The sequence below is a fragment of the Felis catus genome, chromosome B2 (assembly GCF_018350175.1).
Source record: "Felis catus isolate Fca126 chromosome B2, F.catus_Fca126_mat1.0, whole genome shotgun sequence".
Taxonomy (NCBI): domain Eukaryota; kingdom Metazoa; phylum Chordata; class Mammalia; order Carnivora; family Felidae; genus Felis; species Felis catus.
Window position 1 is genome coordinate 86,100,301 of NC_058372.1, and position 25,487 is coordinate 86,125,787.

The 25,487-nt window shown below is 35.5% G+C and overlaps 1 protein-coding gene across 2 annotated transcripts in view; it reads left to right on the plus strand.

Moving 5' to 3' along the window:
* The window catches only part of FUT9 (fucosyltransferase 9), a 210,227-nt gene that overhangs the window by 56,652 nt on the left and 128,088 nt on the right, over positions 1 to 25,487 (plus strand). The window contains exon 2 of one of the 2 annotated variants that reach the window (XM_019830970.3): positions 23,405 to 23,482. The exons of the other annotated variant lie outside the window; for it this stretch is intronic. The gene's annotated coding sequence lies outside the window, so the exon portion shown is untranslated. The remainder of the gene's footprint in view (positions 1 to 23,404; positions 23,483 to 25,487) is intronic. 2 annotated transcript variants of the gene reach the window in all.

Here is a 25,487-nt window from a genome sequence, read left to right on the forward strand (position 1 = left end):
CTTATCCTATTATATTTGACAAAAATAATAATATGCTGTAATGTTTATATTCTTTGTCCTTGTAATTATATTTCTATGAAGCTTTTTAAGGAATTTTAAAATATTTAAAAAAGACATTTATTTAAATATACAGTACCTATTGAAACATTATTTGTAATAGCAAAATACTGGAAGAAATCTAAATGCCTTACTTAACAAGAAAAGTTAATTATGGCAATCCATGTCATCTAATATTATACAGGCATTAAAATTCTAATTAACATGGGAAATAATTATTATAAAATTTTGAGTAAAAAGCTAGATTCAAAAATATATAAGCAATTTTATTTAAAAGGATATATGTAATATATAATGGATATTCTTTCATCCATTTTGGGGGGGACAGGGGGCCTGATTTATGCATTGCTTTGCTAAGGATACAGTAATCCAAATAGAAAAATTGAAGTGTATGTATTTAGAGGCTTATCAGAAATCTATTAGCCTGCACTCTTAAATTCAGTACATCTCTTTAATACTATTCTCCAGACTAAAATAAATATATTGACAAAATTAATTGACAAAATGATATTAAAAATGTCAGCCAATTAAAGTAAATAGAACAAAAATTCTTTGAAATATGTTTGCATTTTATGAACCAATTTAAAGTAAATAAGATTTTTGAAAAGTTGTAGAGGAGTTTCCAGAATCAGAGCAAGGGGTCATATTCTGACAGTTGATGAGTCTGCAGTAGGAACTGCAGGTTAGAGGTGTTAGTCTAGAAGAACAGGTACTAGAACAGCATCTTTAAATGAGGATGTATGTGGACCTGTCTCTGGGAGCAAATTACCTCAGGTGGGATATGTTCTAGTGGTCTGGCAAGAAATCAGGTGCTTTGGGAGATGGGAATTATGGGGAGAATGAGGATGAAAAACATGAAGTGAATTTAAGCATTCCAGGCAATTCTCACACATTTGCCCAAATATCGTGATTATTAATTTTCTACCACTTTTCTTCAATCAAATGAAAGATCACAAGAAAATAATCTGGAAGGGGAAAAAAGGTTTTGTGTGTGGAAAATCAAGTTATGGAGAAAATGAAGTGTAGTAGTCATTTTACTGAAGAGTAAGAATAAAGAGCAATGAGCTATAATTTCAGACACTGGAAAGCTTTAGCAGTTTAACCACTGCTACACAAACAAACTTGAGCAAGACTCACAGTTCTAAACTTTAGTTTCCTCAACTGTAAAATAAGCAATTTGTTTTCAAATTATCACTAAGGTCCTTCCCATTCTTAAATTTCTGTGATCATAATTCCAATAACAGCCACTTCACAGTTACAGCAATAATAATAATTTCAACTACAAAATACTCTCTATGCATTATTCTGTTTAATCACTGTAATGACTTTAGAAAGCAGGTTCTATTAGCTTCATTTTTAATGAGAAACTAGGGGTTTGGAGAGGTTAATTAATTTGCCCAAGGTCACATAGCTGAAATTGGCAGAGTAAAGATTCAAGCCCAGCTGACTTCAAATCCCAAACTCAGACATATTACACTACACTTCCTCTTTATTTCAATATATCTTTTCTAAGAAACCAGAGCTATTTGCAAGCGTGTGAGATGTGCATTAAATTCACTTGACAATATAGAAAGTTGTGTCTTATGGCTGTTAGATGTGCAGCATCTAGTGGATAGTCTTATAGATATATCTTTGTTGAATATACTAAAAGATAAGAACTTTTTCTTCATGTACCCTAATATTGGTGTCTTTAGATAAATGAAGATGATGTTGAAAATCAGTGATCCATTTGCAATTTGCTCTAAGCTTAGAACACACTTCAACATGGTATTAACGTAGTTATTTCTAGAATGTCTTTGCCATAATTTGTCATAAAAGGACCACAGTTTTTTCTCTGAGTAATGAAATTCATTGGTTAATTCATTAGTGGGGAAGATAAGGTTTTTCTGAAACTCTTATTTCACACTGTATTTTAATTAAAATATTTGACTATAAGTACGAAATGCACAAATGTAGCTACATAAAGTACTACAAAAAAGTTACTCTGAATTTGACTAAACTTGGAAAACAGATACTTGTAGTATGTTGAGCAGAACATACTTATACACCACACATGAACCTCTGTTTGGCAGGCACATTGACCAGACATAGGTAGGCACTGGGATTACAAAGGCAAATCATAGGTAGGCTCTTCCTACCCTTAAAAGTCCATCAGTCTAGTTGGAGAGACACACAATTCAACAGTTAGAAAAGACAAATGCTATAACTTGTAACATAAACACAGGGAACAGCACATCATTTCTACCTAGACATGGTGGAAGGACGGAAATTGGGAGGCATTTCACGGATGAAATTTGTATTGCTCCTTGAAGAAGCATGGGGCAGAGGGAGGACAGTATTACTGATGTACATACAAGTCAAATAAAAACCTAATGGCCTGTGCATGTGTGGTATTCGATGTAAGAAATGAAGGTCTGACTATCAAGAGTGAGGTTGGGTTAGAGAAATGGGTTGAGCATCATCAATTAATCTAGCTCTTAGTTAAAATTTTTGCACACTATAAGAAACAGATACTGTAAAGGACAGTGGAACCACAAATATTAAAGTGGGCATGCTGAGGAAGAAGTGTTAATTGGGGATCAGAGCTGATGCTTTCCAGAATCGATCCTCCTTATATTATCTCTCCAGTGTTACTCTTTTTGTGACCTTGAACAATTCTAATGCAGTACTGGCACAACTTCTATCATCTGTAGGGGGAGACAATGAAACTAACTCATTCATTCCCAACCTGGGCCCTCAAAGGTAGTGACAGAGTTCTTCAAACTAAAGTAAAATTCCTTGATTTTTAGTATTAAAAAAAAAGTATACATTGCAACCTGCTCACTGCTTTTTAATTATTTTTTAATGTTTATTTATTTTTGTGAGAGGGAGAGAGACAGACACAGAGACAGAGCATGAGCGGGGGAGGGGCAAAGAGAGAAGGAGACACAGGATCCAAAGCAGGCTCCAGGCCCCAAGCTGGCAGCATAGAGCCCGATGCAGGTCTCAAATTCAGGAACTGTGAGATCATGACCTCAGCTGCATCGGACTTTCAACCGACAGAGCCACCCAGTCACTGCTTTTAAATCCTACAAAATTTAGGATCTGCAATTAAAACAATGAAAGAATCCTTACTTGTGTAAACACTGCAAAACATTTGCCCAGATGGTTTCTAGAGTCCCTTTCAGCTTTGAAAAGTTATTATTCTATTATCTCAGTGAATATTTGCAGTAGTTGTTTTTTTACACAAAATTTATAATGCATCAAACAATATTCACACTGTCCCCAGCCCTGGCAGCTTCACAGGGGCCATTAGCATTGCAGTTTGCATAAAATGTGATGATATCTGTTTTCTTTAGTATGTTAAAATACAAACAGCGATTAAAATCAACCATTTCTTGGAAGGAAGGCAAATGGTATAATGAAAAACTGAGTTGTGAACATGGATTTCTTGAAAATGCTTAGCTTATTGATATCTAATTTGAGTCAGATTTTTGTTCAATTATAAGTCTCTTGGAAGAAACTAAAATTAGCCTTCTGACCTGTCACTTTTCTTCTATGTAAAAGGGATTGGATCATAATTGCTCTCACCTAGTATTTCATGGAGATTTCCTTAAAAAAATTTCAGGAAGAACCTCCTCTTCTTTTGATATTGGAGGTCAAAACTGAGGTATTTGAAAAAAATGTGGTCATCGGCGCCTGGGTGGCTCAGTTGATTGGGCATCTGACTTCGGCTCAGGTCATGAACTCTGGCTCATGACTTCGAGCCTGGCATCCGGCTCTGTGCTGACAGCTCATAGCCCGAAGCCTGCTTCGTATTCTGTGTTCCCTCTGTCTCTGTTCCAACCCCGCTTGCACGCTGTCTCTGTCTCTCTGTCTCTAAAAAATAAATAAAGATTAAAAAAAATTGGGGCTTCTGGGTGGCTCAGTCGGTAAGCGTCAGACTTCAGCCCAGGTCATGATCTCATGTTTGGTGAGTTCAAGCCCCACATCAGGCTCTGCGCTGACAGCTCAGAGCCTGGAGCCTGCTTCTGATTCTGTGTCTCCCTCTCTCTCTGCTTCTCCCCCACTCACACTCTGTCTCTCTCTCTCAAAAATAAATAAATATTAAAAAAAAAACAAATTTGGTCACCATCATAACCATATTTTTTAGAAGCAAATTATTATTTACCACTAAAAATTTGCTCATGTAATTAGATCAAATATTACAACTGTATAAGATATGATCAATGTAATTAGATTTTTGTTTTAGACAGTATATATATATAAAATATGTATGTATAAAATATGTTTATATAATATATATGTATATATGTAATTTGCCTTATTAAGAAGCTTCAGCTACTAGCAAAAAGCTACTACACCACATAAATCAAAAACACAAGAAAAACATTGGACTGTATCAGGAGCCAGGTTTGAAACTAATGATGGTGAAAATTTTAAACAGTGGGGAAATAATCAAGAATGCATATTCTTACATACACAAGTAACAAATAACAAAGTCATTGACCAGGAATTGATGCAAAGAACTTGAGAAAGCATAGAATCCTCAAATTTTAACTTATTCTTTCATATCTAGCATTTAGGAGGAAAATGATGGAAATTCTGTCCTTCAGAAATGAATCCTGCTCTTCTGATAAATAAATATGTGAGTTTTAGTCCTTGCAGAAGGAGGTTTGGCAAATATGAAAACTCAAGTCACATATAATTTTCATTTTCTTAACTTTTAGTAATTTATTCATTTCATTATATTTTGAAAGAATTAATGGGTCACATATTGTAAAGAATAGAATATCTTGTAATATGAACATATAAATGAATCTAATGGAAATTGAAACACATTTTAAACCTTTAGACTATTCGAACTGCCAACCTTATCCAGTCTGTTGCTTCATCAGTTGAATATTAATGTCAGTTAGCTGATTCCTTGAATTTCATTTTAATGTAAGTCCACTGGACTGATTTGACAGTAGCTTAATGAAAGATCCCTATAGGATTCTGGCATTTAATTTGTACATTAAGTTCATTAAAAGAATGACATTTCTTTTCTCCTCCTACATGTTTTGCAGTAGGCATTAACAAATATTTATGGCCCCAAATAGCCTGTTGTTAGAGCAACCTTTGTTCTTCCACCTCTTAAAACATACCAGAAAAGGATACTTACACAAGCTATGCTATCCACACTGCGTCACTGGCCGGTTATTTAGTGTAAATAATGAAATGTCTGGGCAAGTGATCTGAATTGAGCTGTGACTCAGGACAGTGAGTTTTGTGGAAGATAACACTTCCATGGAATTCAGAAACAGCCCAGACTTTCGGTGCCTTTCATCAGGAGCAGATACCAAATAAAGAATGCTTGCGCTTTCTACACCAAGTGGTATTGTTTTTAAATCGATGATGAGATTCCAGTAAATATGGGGGACTATTTTGGGGGGAGGTGTGGCCCAAAGGAGGAAAAATTAACAACAGTTATTAAAGTATGTTTATAAAATGTCAAGGATGGCAGTTTCACTTAATACAGTGTATTACTGGTAATCTGGAAATTACCTGAGGGCTTTCAAGTGACTGCTGAATTAATTTATTCCTACCTTGTGAATATAAATTAGTCTTTCTTCATCCAAGGAGGCAAATATGGACATACTTTTTGAATTTTCACCTAAAATTGTTTTTTTTTTCTTTTTTTAGTTAGGCCTATTAAAAGAATGAACAGTAGAGCATTATGAAAGCAGAGTGTTACTACGAAAGCTTTCGTAAACCGAAATGGTGTAAATCAAAGAAGCAATTACTCTTCCATAAAAGCAAAAATCCAGGGTGCCTCGTTCATGCTGTCTCTCTCTCAAAAATAAACATTTTTTAAAAACTTAAAAAAATAAAAAATTAAATACCTAAAGCAAAAATCCTCTTTCTTTTCGGTTAGTGAAAACAGATACTAATATAGGTCTTTCATAAAAGCAAAGTGGCATAAAAGCGAACTTTTGGATAGTGGCGGGGGAGGGGGGGAGTGGGGGACCTTAATTTAACATTTCTTTATTTGAGATAGAACTAGCAAACTGATCTTAGATCTTTTATTGAAATATTTAATTCTTGAGACTGACATACGTACTTGACATTGGCCTCATAAGTATAAAATAAGTGCCTTAAACTATTGACAGCATATTATACTGTTTGACAAGTAAAAATATCAACACTTAACTCCCAATAACATGAAAATTTAGAATGGGCATGTTATAATGTTGTTTTGTGTTTGTGTTATTATTTCCCCTGGGAAAGCTGAAGTGCCTCTAATAGTAATTTTTAGTTCTCAAAGCTACCGCATGAAGTGCTCAGCAGCAAATATTGTTGACCTTGCTTCGCAAATTGGAACACCTTGTGAGGCTTACATTCATATAAACAAATAGAACATAATAAGAAAAGCTTAATTATTAGTTCAGTAATGTTTCTCTTCATTTGTACTTTATTAATTTGTAAAATTTTGATCCAAGCAATATACTAACAAAGTTTAAAACCATTTAATAGTACAAGTCTTGTAAAGAAAAACTGTAATTCCTTTCCAAGGCCCTGTCTTTCCCCAGATTGGCACTCCAGAGACATAATACACACAAATATACAATACCATACATAGTTCTGCTACAATTTTCGGGGCTGCCTGGGTGGCCCAGTCTGTTAAGTGTCCTACTTTGGCTCAGGTCATGACCTTCTGGTTTATGGGTTCGAGCTCAGTATAGGGCTCTGTGCTGATGCTTGGATCCTGGAGCCTGCTTCCGATTCTGTGTGTCCCTCTCTCTCTGCCCCTCCCCTGCTCACATTCTGTCTCTATCTCTTTCTCAAAAATAAACATTTTTAAAAAAATTTTTTTAACGTTTATTTATTTTTGAGACAGAGAGAGACAGAGCATGAATGGGGGAGGGGCAGAGAGAGAGGGAGACACAGAATCGGAAGCAGGCTCCAGGCTCTGAGCCATCAGCCCAGAACCCGACGCAGGCGCTCGAACTCAGACTGCGAGATCGTGACCTGAGCTGAAGTCGGACGCTTAACCGACTGAGCCACCCAGGCACCCCAAAATAAACATTTTTTAAACTGTCAATTTTCTTATGTTGCAATGAATTAATCAATGTTTATGCTAATTTTTGACTTTGTGTTATGGTAAATGAGATCAGGATTCTGACAACTGCATACACACGCGCACACACACACACACACACACACACACACACAAGTTCCTTTGATCTAACCTCCTAATATTACAAACTTTATTTATTGTAAACTTTCCTTCTAGAGTTGTCTACCTTTTTTTCCCCTTTAGACCCAACTAATACTTTGACTGGTTGTGGAATTCCCTGTTGACAGTCATTTCCTCTCATATTTTAGTGTCTGTTGACACCCAGTGTTTATTGTTGAGAATTCAGAAGCTGTTCCTTTTTTCTGTTTCCTTTTATGGGTTCTGCTCCACACCTCATTTGTAGTCTTGATTGTTTACTCTTTATCCCTGGAGTTCTGAAATTTCAAGACAATGCATACTGGTATGAATGTATTTTTTTTCCTTTTTTTCTTATAGTTTATTTATTTTGAGAGAGAGAGAAAGAGAAAGAGAGAGAGAGAGAGAGTGGGAAAAGGGCAGAGAGAGAGGAAGCCCAGAGAGGAAGCTCTGCCAGCGCAGAGCCTGATGTGGGGCTCAATCCCACCAATAATGAGATCATGACCTGAGGGGTTCAATCCCACCAATAATGATATCAAGAATCAGATGCTTAAGCAACTGAGCCACCCAGGCGTCCCGGTGTGAATTTCTTTATAATAGTATTGTCTTAGGGATTCAATAAACATTTGCAATCATGCCTTTAGTTACTTTCTTGTTGTTTTTAAAAATAATTTTAAAAGTATTTCCTTTTGGGGGCTCCTGGGTAGCTCAGTTGCTTAAGTGTCCTGCTCTTGATTTTGGCTCAGGTCATGATCTCACTACTCATGAGATCATGCCCCACATTGGGCTCTGTGCTGACAGCATGGAGCCTGCTTGGGATTCTCTCTCTCCCCTTCTGCCCCTCTCCCACTGGTGTGCATGCACGCATGTGCACGCTCTCTCTCTCTTTCTCTCAAAATATATAAACTTAAAAAAAGGTTATGTTTAAACAATTATTTCCTTTTTGTTCTATTTCTGGAATGCTTTTGAATCCATCTTGGACCTTCAGAATTGACTCTAAATTTTTTCTCATTCTAATTTTTTTTCTTTCATTTTAACTCTTTATTCTGGGAGATTTCTGCAACTTTGTTTTCCAAAATTTCTATTGGAATTTCAGTTTTGGAAATATTTTCAAGAATGTTTTCTTGCTCTTTGGCTGCTCTGGCTTGATAATACTCTGTTTTTGTTTTGTAGATACATCTTCCTTAATAACTGTGATATATTCACCATAAATTTTCTCCCATGATCCTTTTTCCCATATGCTTGCTTTGTTCTCTTTCTTTCATATTAGAAGCTAACCAGATATCCCATGATCCTTAGTTATGCATTAATATTTGAAAGTAAGGCTGAGCAGAGAATATTGAAGTTCTTAGTGTATAGATAGAATTTGTTCGATGAGTATTGAAGGAGTTGGTCTTTTCATTGAAACACATCAATATTTAGATTCTATTCCTTGTGCTTAACTTTTCAGCTTCTGAAAAGAAGACCCTTCAATCTATATCCATGTGTCTGGAGATCTGGGATCAAAGGGTCCCACCATTATGTTTTTAGACCCCTCAACTGCATCCCTCTACTTAACCCTGATCCTTACCTCATTTCCTCAACTGTTTTGTTAGTTTTTGTCCCCATGTTCAGAGCCATTGTGGTTTTATTTCTCTTCAAAATAGACATTTGGTTTGTTTTCCCTGTTGGTAGCCACATTGTTTTTAAAAGTGGAGGAACGGGACTAGAAAACATTAAATCTATGTACATTCTTTCAAGTGACCCTCTATTTTTAATAACTTCAAATTTGCAGAATATCCTGTACCTTCAAGTACTGAGCTTTCCAGGTACCATAGATAGGAGTTTCTCATCATTCCTTCTATGTTCAGGCATTTAGATGGAGACTTCCTCGATGAAGTTGACTCAGTTACTACTCTTCCATTTGTCTTCTGGTTTCTCCTGAAATTGTTGAAATCTCTTGGCTGCTGATAATCTTCTCTGTTTCACATTCTCTTTGAGTATTTAAAAGTTTCTATTCCTTTATTGTTATTTTGGTGAGGCTAATGGAAGAAGAGAAAGCAAGTACCTGAGATCAATCCACCATTTTAATAGAATATTACTTTATTGATTTTCCAGATAATGGCACCATCAGTTTGCCTTCTAATATACAGACAAATGTTGCTAACAGTCCATTTCTAATGTAAAAATATGACTTCAGTCAGAAAAAGGAAGATAACCAGAACTGGAATTTTAGTTCCTAACCTGTGTGAAGGGACTAAGAACTGTCCTACAATAAGAAGTCACTGTGGGGCTCCTGGATGGCTCAGTTAGTTAAGCATCTGACTTTGGCTCAGGTCATGATCTCACAGTTCATGAGTTCAAGCCCCATGTTGGGCTCTGTGCTGACAGCTCTGTGTCTCCATCTCTCTCTGCCCCTCCTCTGCTTGTGCTCTGTCTCAAAAATAAAAATAAAACATTAAAAAAAAATTTTAAATAAGAAGTCACTATGGAAAAAAAAACAGTTCCTGTGGAAGTCCATCCACATAAAGGGAATGACAATGATGTATTTGAATGTTTTAGGAAAACTAGTTGCTAAATTTAATGAATACTGAGAAAATGAAAGGCCACTGTGGGAAAACAAAAATGGATCCAGCTATAAAAAATGTAGAAACAATTATGATTTTCACCAAAAAGAAAGCCCTCAGCTTTACAACAATGTATCTGTCAAAGCTAATATTGTACTTTAGGAATTAGAATAAACCCAGGCTATTAAATATCAAAAGAAACACAAATTTGCATGTATTTATGCCCTTAAATTGTTTTTAGAATCATATTTAAACAAATCCTGATGAATAAAATATTCATGGAACAAATATTTTACATTTTATTTATGCTGGTTGCTGTGATCTATTTGTCAGTAGTTCTCACAAAGAGCTTAATTGTACTTCTAAAACAAAAGCCAAAAATCATGACATAATAATTTTTGAAAAATGGTTATTTATGAGAAAATATTTAAGTGTAGTTATGTATAACTTCTTTAATACTCAGTGATAATCTAGGACTCATTTTACATAAGATTCTTACATAAGAGTAGTGAGGAGATCAATAAAATAAAATTTTCAGGTGCATTTTTCCATGCCTAAAGCAATTTAGTGAAAGAAAACTGGGCTGAAGTGAAGCAAAAATGAACAAAAAAAAATCTCTTTGCTTATTTATTAAACACACACACACACACACACACACACACACATATATATATACTTTGCCTATTCTAATAAATTACTGCAAATAAATCACTGTGCTGAGAAAATTATGATTGCCCCAAAAAAGGTATTCAAATGTTCTAGTGACTATTAAAATAAACATATCTCATATAATCAACCTTGAATAGTTGAAGAACCATAGCTTGGCCATGCATCATCTTCCTTTAAAATCCACTCTCTTCCCTGAAGATTGTATCTAGTCCTATTGTTTAATATGAATGCCATTCATATGTCTTTCTTAGTATCACCAGCCCCAACAAATATCCTTGTCTCAAAACTCATGTAATTAACAGCCAACTTAATATCTTGGGTATGTCTATTACACATCTCAAAAATGGTATGTCCAGATGAGAAATAGCACTTCAATGGTAAACATGTTCCTCATTTAAATATCAGCAGAAATATATACTGTTTTTTCAAGCCCCAAGTCTGGGATTCTTTCTTGATACTACATTTCCACTAATTTTGTACCTGCAACCCATCATAAAGTCTTACCAACAGTAACACCAAAATATACATCAAATCTGTTCATTCTCTCCATCCTCATTGCTAAAATCCTAATCAAACTACAGTCATTTATTTTTATTTTCTTTTAATATCTGTGGAATGTTTCATAAAAGAAATACATAAACTGTGTAGGTAAAGTTTAAGAAATATTTTTCCAATTAGCATCCAATTTCAGAAATAGAACAATAACAATTGAATACCTTGAATGCCCTCACTGATCAATTTGTCCTCTGTCCCACAGGTAACCACCATCCTAAATCATATGCTTATAATTTCTTGTTTTTTAAAAAATTTCCTTTCTGTATATTCACTCTAGATAATACATTGTTGAGTTTTGTTTTTGATCTTTTCATAAAGGAGTATGGTATATATTTTTCTGCAATTTGCTTTCTCTCAATATCTTTTTTGCGAGATTTGACTGTATTGTTGTGTATATTTGTAGTTCATACACTTTTACTGCTTTACACTAGGCAATTGTTTTAGTATGACACAACTCATATATTGATTATAATTTGTGTAAAGTTTTGGATGGTGTCCAAGTTTTTCTTGATGTCTTACTGTTGTTTTTTATTAAAAACAATGCTGCTACATTATTGTAATAAATTTGTTATGAGTACATGTTGGGATTGCTCCAAAGTACATATGGAGAGTGTAGGAACTAAGTCCTGAAGTTTTCAAATATTCAAATGCAATAGATTAAACAAAACTGTTTTTTTTTAATTTTTTTTTTCAACGTTTATTTATTTTTTGGGACAGAGAGAGACAGAGCATGAATGGGGGAGGGGCAGAGAGAGAGGGAGACACAGAATCGAAAACAGGCTCCAGGCTCTGAGCCATCAGCCCAGAGCCTGACGCGGGGCTCGAACTCATGGACCGCGAGATCGTGACCTGGCTGAAGTCGGACGCTTAACCGACTGCGCCACCCAGGCGCCCCAAAACTGTTTTTTTTAAGTTTACTCATTTTTTGAGAGACAGAGAGAGGGCAAATGGGGGAGGGGCAGAGATAGAGGCAGATAACAGAATCCACAGGCTCCAGGCTCTGAACTGTCCGCACAGAGCCCAACACAGGGCTTGAACTCAGGCACCATGTGATCATTACCTCAGTCAAAGTTGCACACTTAACCCACTGAGTCATCCAGGGTCGTTATTAACTCTAATTTTTTTTTTTTTAATTTCTGCCCATCTGAAGAGTATAAGGCATGTAAGATGCTATCTCTTTGTGACTTAACAATTTGCATTTTGCTGATTGCTAATGTGGTTGAACATCTTTCTTATATTTATGACCATTCATGTTTCTTCTTCTCTAAAATGCATATTTGATCATTTAAGCATTCTCTACTGTGGTTGATTGCCTTATAATTATTGATTTGTAGAAATTTTATATTTATATTTTTGTCAAATATAATTATAAATATTTTCTTTCTGTTCAGGTCATGTCCTTTTGCTATTTTTATGCTATCTTCTGATAATAAATTATTTTAATTAGCTCAAACATCAGCATTTTTCTTTGGTATTTTGATTTATTGAGCTTCTTTCAGAGAACATTTCCAAACTTTGAGTCTTACGGATATTCTTTTATATAGTATTCTAAAACTTTTAAAGTTTTGCCACCCACATTTAAATATCTAATATCTCTTGAGTTTTGCGAATGGCATGTGTAGGGATTTAATTTTCTTTTTCCTTTTGAACAGATATGCAGGGTTGCAACACCATTCCTTATTAGCCTGTTCTTTCCCAGTGACTGTTAACATAACAATTAAATCTCTATACATGTGTGGATCTATTTTTAGATTATTTTCTTCTATCAGCTATTTCTATCCCAAATACCACACTGCCTTAATTATATAGCTAAAGCTTCATAATAATATGTCTTGATGTTTTGTATAGCAAGTTTTTTTACCTGATGCTTCTTCTAGAGTCTTGACTACTATAGTCCCTTTATTTTTTTATATACATTTTAAATAGGTTTTGATTTTCTTAAAAATACTTGAAGTTTAAAGAAAATTATATTGACTCTCTAATCCAGTTTTGGGAAGATTGCATCTTTAAATACACTGAGCCTTCTCTTTCAAAAACATGGTATACCTCTCCATTTATTTAGGATTTCTTTCATGTCTTTTAATAAAGTTTTATAATTTTCTGCAAAAGAACTTCTATATATTTTACTTACCTACTTATTTTGTTTGTTTGTTTGTTTGTTTGTTTGTTTTTAGATACTTTATGTTCTTGGTTGCATTAACAAGGAGGAGGTTTTTTAGGTGTTGTTTTTTTTTTTTTTTTTTTTTTTCTGGTTATCTAGTCTACCAAAGTGTTAGAAATAAGAGTTCTTCTAAAATTGCTTAACTGGTTTCAATGTTTCCACTTTTGTCCCCCTACTGTTCATTCTTCTCACTTACCACATTCTGAAATTTTTCTATTTATTTTTTGATGTGTTTGTTACCTGTCTATTCTCACCAGAACACAGCTCTCTGAGAGGAGAAGCTTTGTCTTTTCTGATCAATATTGCATCACCAGTGTCTAAAATAAAGTGGACAGTTTAAAAATTGTTGAAGAACTTGATGTGAGTCACATACATTGTTAATATTTCAGAATGCATAAGTCCACACAAGGGCTTTGCCTTTCTCATAAATAAGTAGATTGCCGTGGCTATTATCATAGGGTAGGCCCAAATCACAAAATTACAAACCAAAAAATAATTTTTTTCTTCTGTTTTTAAACTTTACCCATTGAGAGAGAGGGAGGGGAGGGGCAGAGAGAGAGATAGAATCCCAAGCAGGCTCCATGCTATCAGCACAGAGTCAGACACAGAGCCAGATGCGGGGCTCAAATCCATGAATGCTGAGATCATGACCTGAACTGAAACCAAAAGTCGGCCACTTAACCGACTGAGTTACCCAGGCGCCCCCAAAGATCATATTTATGAGTAGCAGGTAGCAGGTAATATAAAAGAAACTGATGACCATTTATTTATTCTCTTCTTTTTTCTGGATGCATTCACTTAGAGTAGACCTTTGAACATAGGGCAGCCTAATAGTGTTGATCACAGATCACCTAGTTCTGCTTTTCATCCAGGGTTCCAGTCCCTCTCCTGCATCTGTGTGGAATGGCCACAGACTTCCACTTTAATTGTATCAGAGTTCTTTATATTGAGCTAAATTCTATTTCTCTCGAGTCACCATCATTGATCTGAGCCCTGACCACCAGATCTTCAAAAAACAAATTTGACTTCTTTTGACAAGATAACTTTTCAAGTATTTTAAGTAATCTGTTAGGTAGCGTACTAATTTTTCTCTCATTTAGCCTAAACATTTTTACTTTCATGCATACATTCTTTCAGCTACTATTTCTGGAGTGTCTAGCATGTGATAAGCATAACAAAGATGATAATAGTTTAAGAAAACATTGCTTCTCACATGCCATTATATAACTCCCCAAATTAAGCTCTAACCTTTCAAGATGTACTTGTCAATTTAATAGATATGTGGTGGAATCTTTGGGCTTCTTAATTCTACTTATAATGATGGGATTGTTTTTCCATAAAAAATGCATAGCAACCTTGAAAATGTTTTAAATGAGACACTAAAGTGTTTAATAACACTAAAAATTACCATATAGAAGATCATATCTTCCCATTTTCTTTTAACATCCAAAATAAGTTTGGGTTGATTTTCCAGAGAATTCTGTCAAAAAAAGTCCTAAATTTCCTGGAAAGACCATCTGGTATATTTCAGAAGTGTTATGTATTTTTTAAACATAGACTTAGCTCTCCGATGAAAAGGAAAGAGTTTTTGGATAAAGAACTAAAACCAAAAAATGTATTGCGTTTCAGTCTTCAATTTTGCCCCTAATCATCCAGTTGAAAAATGCTTATCTAAACTTCCCAGAGTTTATCAATACACTTATCAAAGCTTGACCCTAGCTGGATTTTAAGCTGAGTAATAATTTTTTAGAATGCAATGTTCATTGTATTATACACACATTTGGGACTGACTGCCCTAATACTCAACTTTAAACAAATTAGACACTTAACAGATACAAACACATATCCCATAGAAATTAGACTAAGCTGGGGTGCCTGAGTGGCTCATTTGGTTAAAGGACCCAACTCTTGACTTTGGCTCAGGTTATGATCTCACAATTTGTGAGTTCAAGCCCCTCATGGAGCCCGGCATGGAGCCCTGTTCTGACAGAGCCTGCTTGGGATTCTCTCTCTTTCCCTCTCTCTTGGACCTTCCTGCTCTCTCTCTTTCCCTCTCTCTCTCTCAAAATTAATAAATAAATTTAAAAAAAGAAATTAGACTAAGCTGACTAGTAGTAGAAAAGTCATAAAACTTACACACTCAGTGAAGAGGATTTGGGTTTGTAAATCATAGAAATTGCCTTAGAAGCCCCAGATTCTGATTACATTACTCATACTTATCACCACATTATGGTACTCAGTATCTGCATTGTTCTGATCATTGATCCCTATTTGTTTCTTCCCACTCCCCATAGATACTCACTCTAATCCTTGATATATGCCGTGCATCTCTGGTTATATATGTGTTCTTGCAAAATATATAGTTGTGTGTGTGTGCATATTTTTAAATTAACCTACACAAAGATATGATATATTATGATGTATAGTATAATATTTTGTTCAGTTCCTTTTTTACTAAAAAGATCTACCCAGGTAGTGGAATGCATGTAAAGATTCCCTTTGTTTGGCTATTTGAAAAGACTCATCAGATTCCACAGAGCACATTCATCTAAGACTTTCATTTAAATGCAATATTTACAAGACAATCACAGAAAGAGAATGCAGGAAAGCACTGGAGGTCCCAGAGACATCCCATGTGCATGGCACATTATCTGGAAAGCTTGAAATAGAAGATCCCAGGGAAGCCATTTTATGTCCCTTTGATGATTAATTGTTTTGTTTGTTGTTGTTGTTTTTGTTGTTATTGTTGTTTGTGAACCAGGAGCAGCTCTCACCAAACACCAAATCTACCTGCACCTTGATCTCAGACTTTCAGCCCCCAGAATCTTGAGAAATAAATTTCTGTTGTTCATAAGCACATCCAGTCTATGGTTTTCTATTATAGCAGCCCAAACTGAATAAGACAGAAGTTGGTACCAGAAATGTGGTGCTGCTGTAACAAATGTATTAAAATCTGGAAGTGGCTTTTGAACTGGGTACTGGGTAGTTTTGAGGAATATGCTAAGAAAAGCCTATATTGCCATGAACAATTAAGGGTAATTCTGATTTGGACACATACACAAACCAGGCATATCAAACCCCAGTAGACTAGTTGCAACCATCAGTGAAGAAACTGATCCTGAAGGTCTCCAATACATCATAAATCCCATTACCCTATCTTGACCAAGAGTAAAACCAGACACCCTGATGCTCCTGAAATAGTTTTCCAGTACAGCTATAAATATATTCTACCTTCACAATATATATTTAGTGTAGTGTTTCTAATTGTTTGATAGAATTTCATGGCTTTCAGTCTTTAAGTGTTTTTTTAGTTATTCCCCTAGAGATGGACATCCAGATTGCCTTCAGTTTCCAGCTATTATGAACAGCACAGTGATGGTTGATATTCATACATATCCTCTTGTAGACCTGTATGAGTTTCCCTGAGAAACTCAAGTGTTGAATAGCTTGGCCATTACTAGGGCAATCCTATAACTTACTGTTTGTACTGAATTAACTTTGAGAGTGTAAGAAGGCATTATTAAAAATTATTAAATGCAGCATGAAGCAGAACTTAGGCAAACCAGGGTATGTAGTCTTCTGAATCTTAGGTTGTATGCATATACTTAATATGGCTTCTTCTCCAGAGAAGACAAAAGATGCCTTTTATACACCAATACTTAGTATTTTCAAATTTCTAATCTTGTGATTTGACATGTTCAGTGTTCCTTTCATTTTTATTTATCTCCACATATTCATTACCTTCCCTTCTGTTAATTTGGATTCACAGCTTTTATTTTTTTTCCATTATAAACATGCATTTGGTGTCAGATTTAGACTTAGGAATTCTTTTTCCTCAGTTGTCACCTATTAACTTTGTCTTTAAGCAGAAATCCCTAATTTTGATATAGACAATCAATTAGTTATTTTTTTTCTGATACAATCAATTTATTAGTTTATTACCTTTGGTTGTACTATATGTAATTTGTTTAAGAAGTTCCCCATCTTAAGGTCACAAAGATATACTCCTATATTTTCTTCCATTGGCTACTTGGTTTTGCCTTTCATAATTAGGAAATATAATCCATTTGAACTTTGATTTTGGAGTTAGCATAAACTCAGAACCCAATTTATCTTTTCTTACGAAAAGCTCAGTCTGACCACAGAGTACTTGACTTTGTTTCTAACCTTTAATCCAAACCAAGAAATATTGATCTATTCAGAACCCTTGCATTTTCTCAGTTAATCCTTCCCTCTAGTTGGCCTCCCTTTTCTGGCCCTCACACTAAAAGAACAAACTCTCTGCACTCAGGTATTACAAGGCACGTGGTAGAAGCAGGACCCTGTTGTCACAGAGTATAGGTTTCCTGCAAGTCAGGAGCATGCAGCCTGCCAATTTTTGATTAGCACCTGCACCTTCCATATAACTGGCAGAGAGACACATGCCTTCTCAACACATGGTGATCAGAAAGGAGCCAAACAATTATGCATGTGGGTGAAGACCAATTCTTAGCTTTTGTTCTTCCTGTAATACCAATTTTTTCAAAATTCAACCCTGGTTTCTTTGGTGGAGAAAAATGCCACTCTTAGAGACTCAGAAACTAAAGTTGACGTTTTGCCTCCTTTTGGATTATTTGCATGTATTTTGTTGTGTATTTTATCTTGGCTTTTTAGCTTTTTGCTTTTTAGCTTGCTGCTTAATTCTTTATAGAGGTTAAAATTAAAGAAAATTATTTTTTATTTACCTATGTATTTATTACTTTTGATATTTTTCATACTTTGGTATAGCTTCAAGTTTTCATCTGGGATCATTTTTTTTTCTGCTGAAAGACTTCCTTTAACGTATCTTGCAATAAAGACATGTTAATGGTGAGGGTTTAGCTTTTATATCTCTCAGAAAATATCTTGTCTTTATTTTTCAAATATAGTTTTTCTAAGTAATGGATTCTGGTTTTTAGTGCTTTAAAGCATTTCTCCAATGTTGTTGGGTTTTCATGTTTCAGATGAGAAATCTGCTATAATTCTTATTTTTTTTCTTTCACTTTTGGTGCCAAAAGGTGATTTTATTAAAGCACAGGAACTGGACCCGTGGGCAGGAAGAGCTGCCTTAATTTTATTCTTGATACTCGATAATGTCTATTTCTTTGTTTTAAAACCTTCTCATTTCATTTTTAAGAATTATCATTGTAACGTACCTTGATACAGTTTCCTTCATATTTTTTGTACTTGGAATTCATTGGACTTCTTGGTTCCCGAGATTTTATAGCTTTCATCACATTTCAAAAATTTTCATTCATATCTCTTCAAAAATTTTTTCTGTATTTCCCTCCTTTTGGGACTCCTACTGCATGTATATTAGATGGCTTAAAGTTTCTCAGAGCCTCTGATGGCGTATTCATTTTTCTCTCTTTGCATTCTATGCTGAAGAGTTGCTATTGTTATATCTTCAGTTCCACTCATCTGTCTTCTGCAGTATCGAATCTGTGGTTTATTTCATTTAGTGCATTTTTTTTCATCTCAGAAACTGGAGTTCTATCTCTAGAAGTCAGATGTGAGTCTTTAAAAAAAAAATCTTCCATGTTTATAACATGCTCAGTTATTTCCTTATCTTTTTTTAAATATATGAGACATCTTACTTTCCTGCTTCCTTGCATTCTTTGTTATTTTTTATTGGAAGTCATGTGCTATAAATTTTTACTTTGCTGGATGCTGAATATTTTGTTTGTCTATAAATATTGTTGAGCTTTATTCTGGAGCACATCTAAGTTACTGGAAAACTGTTTCACTTTTCCCTTTTCAGGTTTGCTTTCATGTCTCTTTGTTAGATGAGAGTAGAACAGCTTTTATTCAAGGACTAATTTTGTTCCCAGTTTTGTTTTTGTTTTTGTCAATATTTATTTTTAAGAGCGAGACACAGAGCACAGGCAGGGGAGGGCAGAGAGAGAGGGGGACACAGAATCTGAAGGAGGCTCCAGGCTCCAAGCTGTCAGCACAGAGCCCAATGTGGGCTTCAAACTCACAAACCATGAAATCATGACCTGAACTGAAATCAGACACTCCACCGACTGAACCACCCAGGTGCCCCCTAATGCTTTTTTGAATAATCTTCACAATGCCCCATGATTTATGAGATTTTTTTCATTCTGTCTAGTGAAACACAAACTATTTGTGGCCATATATGAGATTGTTCCCTCTCTTCTTTTTGGGTGATCACCCCCCCCCCCCCGCCGCCCACCATGGAGACTTTGCTCATACACATTTCATGATTAGTAGTTAACTGAGAGAGTCGTCTACATATTTCCAGATATTTGCTATGGAATTCTTTCCTTTCACATAATCTTCCCAGAGAACTCTAACCTATTGGCCTCCCTGAACTCCTAACTGTCTCCTTAGCTCTGGAAAACCACCATGCTCTGCCTGGGTTCCCCCTCCTTGTGCTACAACCTGCAACCTTTCACCTAGCGGGAATCTGGAGGAAGTTATAGTACTTGCTTTCTTCCCCTCTTTCAGGGATCACTGTCTTTTCTTGGCTGATACCTAATGTCTAAACTGTTGTTTGATGTATTTCTTCCTCTTTTTTTTTGCTGTTGTTGTTTCAGTCTAGAAGATTAATCTAGCCCATATTCCTGCATTTAGGCCAAAAGTACAATGATGATCCGGGTTTTTAATAGCAGAAACAAGGTCTTATCCTAGAGCAAGATGGGAAGCTGACCTGAGCTTTCAGTATATTATCAGGAGGCACAAATGTCTTTCTATCCAATAACTTGTATCAAATTAATACCTTGCCAGTACAGAGATGTAACCAGGGGGATATGTACATTCACAATATAGAGCTCATCATTTTAACCAAGTGACAAGACATAGCTTTGCCAATTAAAGACAACCTAGCATTATTTGACTCCTGGTATGATGCAACAAGAAGTGTGGAGCATTATCTATGTTTTGCCATTAATGTTTAACTGTGAGAAATTCAACACAGAATTTGGGATATTTTATGAAATAAGTTACCGTATTCTCTTCAAAAAATTCAATTTTGTGAAATAAAGCAAAGAAATAAAGAACCCAAAAGTCAGTGGGATAATTCTAGGTTAGAGAAGACTAAACAGGCATAATACCTGATAGCAATGCATGAAGATTGATTATATCCTAGCTCAAAAAATCAGTTTTAAATACAGTTTGGACACAATCAAAAAAACTTTATATATGAATATAAGCCATAGCTTATGACATGCAATTATTATAACCTTTTTGAGGTATGATAATGGCATTATTGTCATGTTAGGGAATGCTTTTTTTCTTAAGATATTTATTCTGAAATATTTAGCTTAGAAGTGACATGATATCTCCAATATGCTTTTATGTAGTTAAGGAGCAAGAGAGTTAAAGACAGGAGAGAGAATGAAGAGAACAGATGAGAAAATTGAAAGAGAAAGGAAAGAAATATTGCAAAATGTAGGGGTGGCTGAGTGGCTCAGTTGGTTAAGTGTCCGACTTTGGCTCTCAGGTCATGATCTCACGGTTCATGGGTTCGAGCCCCGCATCAGGCTCTGGGCTGACAGCTCAGAGCCTGGAGCCTGCTTCGGATTCTGTGTCTCCCTCTCTCTCTGCCCCTCCCCCACTTGCACGCTCTCATTCTTTGTCTCTCTCTCTGTCAAAAATAAATAAAAACATTAAAAATTTTTAAAAATATATGGCAAAATGTGAATCAATGAATCTAGATGAAGGATGTGCAAATGTTCTTCATAACAATGCTTCAATATTTCTATTGATTTGAGAATTTTCCAAATAAAAAGTTTGTACAGGGAGGGACAATACCAAAATAAGATGCTTTTATAAGCAAGTTTCATTAAATCTTTAAGAATTTTTGAGGAAGAAAATATTTTGTGAAATAAAGTTTCTGTACTAATTTTATAAGGTGAGTATAACCTTGGACCTAAATCAGATCAAGACAGTTTGAAAAAAATGCAAATTTTAGTCTACTACTATAAATACGAGTACAGAAGTGATATTTGATATCAAATTATAACCAGTAGTTCAATAAAAAAATATTATACATTATGGCTAGGTACATTTATCCTAAAAATGTAATGATATTTTAACAGTAAAAAACTGATCAACACATTTCCCAAATTAACAGATCAAAATAAAATCTGCAGTCATCTAATAGACTCCAAAATATTCTTACAATGTGGTTCTAAATGGTGGAAAAAATGAATGAACTAGATGTGCGTACATCTTCCTGGAAATAATGAAACATATTGTTGAAGATGCCAGTGAAGTTACATTTGATACCTCACAGGTGAAATTTAAAAATGAACAACACTATATCATGTTTCTGTCTACATATATTTAAAACAAAAGTATAAAAATATGAATGTTGAGAGTATATCCCACACTTATGATAATCCAATGGCTTCTCATCACCTGAAGATGAATACCAAAATCTTTACTATAGATCCTAAAGCTCTACATGATCTTATTTCTGCCAACATTTCAACAGTTGTCAAATATTACACTTGTGCTGGGTCTGTATGCTCCAGCCTTGCCTGGCTGGCTTCTTTCACACACTTGAATGTGTCACCCTACAACTCACTATAGGGTCTTTGCATGCTGTTTCTTCCTTCGGACATGTTCTAGCCTTACTTCTCTTCTTACATAATTTCATCTCTTATCCCATTCCTCATTTATTCGGAAGACACATTTTACTCTTCTATTTTATCCTTGTAGTATTCCATACAGTCCCTTCCATCTGGGGCACTAGATCAGTCATTTCTCATTTATTTATGAGGTTGTATGATTAATATCTGCCCTCTCGTTAGGCTTTTAACCTCTTCCACATAAAATCAGAGACCACACTTGTTTTCTAACCAATGTATCCCCAGAACTTCCTACAGTTCTTGCGCATTACAGGTGTTTACCAAGTATTTAGTAAATTGGTGAGTGAATTGACAAAGATCTCCTTTCATAAAATTTGCTTATTGGGCTGTAACACCTTTGGATCATTTTTCTTTCTGTGGATTATTGTATGCTCTCATTTATCCTTCCCATGTAACTAATACATTTAAATGCAGTTTGGGTGTCTCACCTAGATGAGAGGGAATGGGTGCTATGGTTGACAACACATCTAGAACTATGGGGATTGAATGGATCGTGTTCCAGGAAAGTAGGAGGGATATTTCAATCTTGGCAATAAACACATAAATATATGTTAAGAAACTGCATAGCAGAGTTAATAAGTTTTGTATTACAAATTAGGATATATAACAGAAAAGATCTCTGCAACAAAAACTAACACTGAAATTTGCCTTTCTTTATGTCTATGTTATTTATGAGCACATAATTATCACTCTTCCTAAGGGAAAAAGTGAAAGGGGCTTGAAAGATATTAAGTGGTTAAGGAGCCACAAAAAGTGAGTTTCCAAACTCACTGGAGCTTTTAACAGCTTTTAGCAGCTGTTTAATGGAGAGCAAATAAAAACATTATGGCAGCTCTTTTCAACACTTTTGTTCTTTCAATTTAACAAACATTTATTGAGTATCATGTATGTGTAAGCCATGGAACATGCACTGTGAGGCACATGAAAAATAATAGAAAACAAACTCTGCTTTCAGAGAACTTTCCATGTGGAGGGAATAGACTTTGCCAACATGCTACAGTGCAAGGCAGAAGCCAGTATCATGGTACCACTATATCAAGCATAGTACCATCAACTTCCATGGATCAAGCCTATTTGATGGTACCAGGGACTTAACACACATTATCTTAATCTGTGTAACAGTCTTTCAGAGGAAGATACACATTAGCATTCCAGGGTTTACAAATGAATAAACTAAAGGACAGAAGAGTTAAAAATCCCACTATGATTACATGGTCACAGAGCCAGAATTAAAACCCAGATCTGTATGACCCCTAAGCCCTGGTTTGCTGCACTGCAAGCCAAGTATATAAGTTTTGGTGAACCTAATGAGCCTGTAAAACAGTATGCCTTTCTACTTTAAGCCAGTGTTCCCTCACATTGATGCTGTTCTGTGAAAGATCCCAAGGTCAAACAACCTTTGGAAATGCTGTGTGTCACATACTTAAAAAGCTCTGAGAAACTTTTTAGAAAAGAAGCCCTGCTTTTTTCATCACTTAACTCAGCACTTCCTGGAAGGTATTTGAACAGGGAATTCTTTTTTTATGTAACACATCATGAGAAACTGTTTCAGATGAGAAGGAGATATAAAGCCTCTTTTTAATTCTAATACTGATCTGTGTTTCAGGTGACACTCCATGCCTTTTATCACCCCATGCTTCTGCTGAGACCGTTCTCTGCCTGAAACACCCATGTTCTTTTTGTGGTATGTGGTGAATTCTTATTTATACATTAGTTCCACTGTCAGGTCATCTGTGAACTCCTCTGTTAACCCTTCACCCACATGCATACATGTGTGTGCACACACACAGACACCCACATACATACAGAATAAACACTAAAAGCTACATTGTAACAAAAGAATGTTAAAGAGCGGCTTTAATGAGCATTTACTGTATAAAAGCTGGTTCAACACATCACAAATTATTATTTATTATTATTATTTGTTATACCTTTCATTCCCCTTTAGCTCACAATTATTATTTATTATTATTATATGTTATACCTTTCATTTCCCTTTAGCTCACATCATCATTTCTCTGATCCTCCTTACAGAAAACTCCTCTAGAAAGATGTCTACACTGCCTGATTGTGACTCTTTTCCTCTCTCTCTTCCTTGAACACAACTCAACCAGGCTTGTCCCATCATTTGCCATAGTTGCTGTGTCTTGTGTACCAACAGCTGCTACGCTGATAAATCCAGGCAAAGATTCAGTCCTCGTTTTACTTGAATTATCAGCAGCATTTGGCAAAGTTGATTCCTCTTCACAAATTCAAACCTTCCATCTCTTGTCATCCAGGACACTGTGCATTTCTGATTTTCCTTGTGCATCACTGGCAACTTTTTGTCATCTGCTTTATTGGTTCTCCTCATCTCCATAGCCTCTAAGTGTTCACCTACTCTGGCTTTTAGCAGCCCTTCCATTGGTGATTCCATGTTGAGTATTGTGGCTAAGAACACAGCTCTTTGGGCCCGACTCTCTTTGAATCCCAGCTCAACTACTTTTAATGTTAGATGTGTACACTTAGCTAACAATCAATCAAATCTCATTTCAGGTACCTCATCCATAAAAATTGGGATTATAACAGTACCTATCCCATAGAATTGTTGGAGCGTTAAATGAGTTAATATCTGTAAAAGTGCTTAGAATGATACCTGGCACTCTATATGTTTACTGATATTATCAATTCTCAAATGACTCATAAAATATATCTCGCCTAGACTTCTGCCACACATTTGTGGGTAATGCATCCAACTGCTTACATAATGCCTGCACTTGAAAGTCTAAGACACATCTCAAATTTGTTATGTATGAAATGGAAAATCTTATCACCCTTAACCCTGGGCTAACTCAGTAAATGGCAACTACATCCAGCTGCAAAGGCTAAAAGACTTGGAGGGATTCTTGGGTCCTTTCCTTCTCTCAGATCATCTATCCGGGTGTCAGATCAAGATTCTTCTGCCTTCCAGTTATGTAGAATCTTATCATTTCTCACCACAACCATTCTAACCCTTGGTCCAAGGTCCCAGGTTCCCTCACCTGAAGTATTACACTAGCTTCCCAACTCATCTCTCAGCTTCTGTCCTTGCTAACCCATGGACTATCTTCAAAATAGCAAAACAGTTATTTTAAAATATAAATCAGACCATGTCACTCCTTTGCCCATAGCCTTCTGAAACTTCCTACCTTACTAATGAAAAGCTCTAATCCTTACAATGTTTTGACAATTTCTCTAATCTGCCCCCACCCACTCTCTGAAAGTCTCTATCTCATCTACAATCTCCACGTCTTCACTTCCACTCTCTCTGCTCTAGTCTCCTCCTAGGTCTTCCAGCAACTCAGGCATGCTCCTTTTCAGGGTCTCTGAACTTGCTGTCTCTTCTACCTGGAGTATTCTCTTCCCAGCCACCTACACGGTTGTGCCCCTCATTCCTTCTGATCCTTTGTCAATTTCCACCTTCTCCAGACCTTCTTTAACTATTACAACTCCACTCCACTTCAGTCCTCTTTTCTGTTTGATTTTTCTACCTAGAATTTAAGACAATATGGCACACTATGGCTTTTATTCATTTGTTTCTTTATTATTCATTTCCTCCCTCTAGTTTATAAGCTCAGTGAGGGGATACATTTTACTTCATTTGTTCATTGCATATCCACAGTGCATAGCACACTATATGGTATGTAATAGGCACTTAACAAATATTTATA